This window comes from Pleuronectes platessa, chromosome 9 (assembly GCF_947347685.1).
Source record: "Pleuronectes platessa chromosome 9, fPlePla1.1, whole genome shotgun sequence".
NCBI classification, from domain to species: Eukaryota; Metazoa; Chordata; class Actinopteri; order Pleuronectiformes; family Pleuronectidae; genus Pleuronectes; species Pleuronectes platessa.
The window spans coordinates 11161534-11166159 of NC_070634.1; positions in this window are offsets into that span (position 1 = coordinate 11161534).

Consider the following 4626-nt stretch of genomic DNA (forward strand, 5'->3'; position numbering starts at 1 on the left):
ACGTATAAAAGTGAATATAGGAGATTAATGGTGATTTTGTTATATTTAAAAAACATCTAAATTAGTTGTACTTTAGCAGTTTAGACTCTTACTCGTTGCTAAATGATGCATGAGATTGGAGCTCATTCAGCTGCTGGTCTGAGATGGTGTTAGAGAACACAAGTGGCTGTTAAAATAATCAGCTCCGATCATTCCGGCCTGGTCTCCATGATGCAAGAGACCAGCCTTTGATTGAAAAACTACATTAATGATTGATGGATAATCAAAATTGTCATCGATTTAATTCTGTCAATCAGCTAATTGATTAATCCACTGATTGTTTCAGTTCTAAGCCACTCATATACCCTTCAGGTTTATCTTGTGACCCTTTGATCGGCCTTAACCACGAGGTCGGGAACCACTGAGCTAAAAAGGAAACGTGACTTACATGTTATCTGTGAAGATTGTCAGTCATCCAGGTTCTGGTATCAGGAGGTGAACATAAACCACAAAAGCTAGTAAGTCCGGTTGCCTACGTGCAGGTGTACAACTGAAAACATACACAGTCGGTCTTAATGCAACTTGTTCTGAGACTTGATGATGTGGCCTTGATGAGCAGAGACTTGACGATCTAGTGTCGGGAGCATTATGAGGCTGAAATTCACTTTGGGGTCGATATTTAATGTGTCACACCTGAAGTTGGAGAAACGACTGGAGGCCTCAGATGCAAATTTCATGATAACAACCTTAATAAAAGGGGATTAATAGTGATTTTCACATGTTTAAAAAACATCTTAAATGCATTTTTAACAGTTTAGACTCTCACTCGGTGCTAAATGATGCATGAGATGGAAACTCGTTGAGCTGCTCTTCTGAGATTGTGTTTGCCTATAGCCTACAAGTGGCTCTTTAAAGGATCACCTGGCATCATTCCTGCATGTTCTCCACGACGCACGAGACCCTCTAACCCCCCCCCCCCCCCCCCCCCCCCCCCCACACACACACACTCCTGCTTAATGATGCACTCAGAGTCTGATTGTTGCGGTGAGCAGAAGACGTCCAGCATATACATACATTACACCCTGTTACACGGGTCACTGCTAGAGAACAAAGAGCGAGAAGTTATTACTTTCTCACTGTGTGTGTGTGTGTGTGTGTGTGTCTGTTTGTGTCTGTTTTTGAGATGGCTCTATAGTGACAGAGATTACACAGCTATCTCATCCCGCAGGCTCTCTCATACCTGACCAGCTCAATCTCTCTGTGTCTCCTCAATAATCCGAGTGACAGCGAGCAACTCCACGCGTCTCACCCACTGGCTCACTGCAGAATGGGTATTGACCTACATATCAAATCATACGCTGCTGGATTCTGTGATGGAGGCCCGGCTGTGTGGGGAGGGTACCGCCGTGTGATAAGCAGGCCTATGATAGTAAACACGTTTCATCCCTTGGGTTCCTGCCTCCTCGTATATATTTATTCTTGGTTCAAATTGCACGTTTAAGGACAGAGTCTACACGCTCGGAGGTTCCTGCGTCTCTGCTACTGTAACAGTAGAGAACAGCTGAGAACACCTGGTTGTCTGAGTGTGTATTTTTATGAACGAGCCCGTGTCACTAAACTTTTAACAAATGCCCCCCCGGCACACCGGCGCCCTGAAAAACCCAGTGAGGAAATTAAGCATCTGCATCATAAATCTTGGAAAGTTACAATAATTTGCAATTCACTCCCTCATCAAAGGCAATATTACCCTAATTTATTATCTCCCTGCACAAGGGGCACGGATAGGCCATGGAGATAAGAGTTTATCAGGAGGGGGATTGATTTTCATTAACTGATTGTAATAAAGATGAACTGCCTGCCGTGCACGCTGACCAAGAGCCACACTTTATTGTAATTGGGACGATTTATTTCATGTGCCAGTGACTCTACCTTTTTGTGCCCCCCCCCCCTCCCCTCTTCTTTTCTTTTCTCTCTCCTTTCATATCTGTCCCCTGCACCTCAAAACGTGGAGTCGCAGCTGCCTCGCTTCTGCTGCTGCACTGAGGGCTGCTGTAGGAAGGTGATAATTATAAGGTGTGCAGAGGCAAGTCAACACATCAGATTTAGCTCCTGGTACCAAATGAGTTCAACACCGATGCTTGATGTCTTCCGTCTATCTGGTCACAGCTCAGTGCTTCTCATGAGGATCATGTCATTAGTTCCTTACTGCCTCTGTGACGTCTGAACATTGAGAACGTCTGATGTTTATGTGCAGCGGTTTGGTTTTTATGTTCTCTTGTCATCTTTTTTTTTTTTTAAAAGGTCCTGACACACACTACCGGTCAAATGTTTTACTGCACCCCGAGTCTGGAAGGTACGTCCAGTGAAGTAACCTTAAATGGTACAAAGGTGAACTCAGATGAATAAATTGGTTAATTTACGGTGTTTCTGCAGCAATGGGAGTAAATGAAGGTTCAAAAAAGTAAACAGTTCCTACCTCTACAGAATGCTTTGTGATGTCTATCAGAACAAGTGTCTGTCTGAAGGCAGAGCAGGAAGAACACGTCCCTACACCCTCTGATCTATAAGCAGGGCAATACAGAACTACACTGCATTGTTTGCTGAATGGTGAGAAAAAGGAATTCTGCAACAACTTTTTGAGCATCCCAAGTTTGTTCATCTGCTGGATGTAGTTTCAATTTAGTTTAACAAGAGGTTTCCTTGTTTTTAGAATCTCCTGTATGATTTCATTCCAGAAACACAGAGATGTGTGTGTGTGTGGGGAGGGGGGTCATGGAGCTGCTCTTGAACCTTTGACCAGGAGTGTGTGTGTGTGTCGGTTGCCTCCCTGCAGCGGAGCATCAGCTGACCTGCTAACTGCTGAAGCCCTCAGTCTTCACAGTGACAGATAATCTATATCATCATTCACACAGCAACACACAGGCTCCATATGAGGAGGCGATGGGAACCTTTCCACCACTGAAGCGTCCGGAAGCGTAGGATGAATTGTTGGCTCCCCCAAATGCCTCAGTCCACAAGCAGCTGCCGCAAATACCACAAACACCACATGTGAAAAATAAAAGCTTAGGGATGTGCAGGAGTGATTGGTTATTTTTTAAAGGGCCATGACATCATCATCATCACTCGGCGTGGAAGAGGCTTAAGTGATGGTTTCCAAGGTGACGAGCTGTAAGAGATTCACATCCTTCAACTGTCAAGGTCCTGGTCAGGGGAAGCATCTCCAAATGCAACAGCTCCCCCTGTCTGTGCAGGGGGGTACAGCACCTCACTCAACATCATCAGTGCCACAAAACAAAACCAGTTTGAATTTTTATTGTAAAATTGGAAAAAAAGAAGAGAAAGAGAGAAAAGCCCCAATAAGCATTTTCATTTTGATACATATCTTTATCTTACCATAACCATAAAATAAAACAATAATTCAAGTGGCCAAATAAATAATCAAATAAATAAATAAATTAAATAAATAAATAAACATCAAGTTACATACTTGAATGGATAATTAAAATATAAAATTATTAAATCATTAATGATTAATATGAAGGAATCTAAGCAGCAAGTATTAAGAAATTTCAACGGGGGGGAAGTTTGGTTTCTCAGGCTAATACAGAACACATAGGTTATTTTTTTTTGTCCAAAGTTTTTTTGTCTTTTATAAAAAGATACTGCTTTCCCTGTCAGTTAATCCATGCTGTACTGACGCTGCCACAAAAACAGGTGGCGCTCTCCTTTAGAAAGAAAAGAAAAAGAAAAGAAAACAATACAACCTGTAAACAGCATTTCTCCACCAGGTTTAAAAGAATAGTACTGAGATTCTTCTTTCCGGTGCCGTGTGAATCGGCAAAGTCGACTTCACAGGCTCCTCGCTGCTGTTTATATGTTTTCGTACACTTTGTGCTGAGAAACCAGAACGTTAAGATCTTTATAAAGCGAAAACCCTCCCCGCCCCCGCCCACCCCCACCCACACTTCAAAAAACCTACCCCTATATTTACCCAAAGAAAGGTCCTGTGCTGATTTTCCATAATATACAGATTTCATATTTATAATAAGCTACTATCCTTAGCATTCAAACCAGTTAAAGTTAAAGAGTCATATTGTTAATACGAGTAGTACCACCATCGCAATCTTTCACCCTCCCTGCCCCCCCTCGCCGAGCATGCTCTGTGATTGGGCACAATGGCAGGATGACGACCTTTTTGAAAATGATGGAAGTGAAAGTGAAAACAATGTAATGATGAATTGTTTCTTTTTTGCATGAGGATTCTCAGTCATATCTCAAATTCCAGTACTTTCATTACTTTCCCCTTTTTTCCTGGACATGGCGGATACAGTGTGTATACTGTCGATAGGCTCATGTGCTACATACACAACCGCAAACTCACAAAGGTTAGAAACGGTCTCCGTCCACAGAACCTACACATTTGTGCTCAATCCAATTGCCTTCTCTTTTTTTTAGGGCAGAATGAAAACAACTCAACATCTTTTCAAACTCCTAAAATCTCAGCCACAGCTGGCATCTTTAATTTGCATTACCCAAGCTGTTGTGAAGGCCAAATTTAATTTGATGTTAATAATTTAAAAAACTCTCCAGCAGAAATCCCATAAGAAAAGATTTCTGAGTGAGTTTATAAGGCTCTGCATGGCCTGG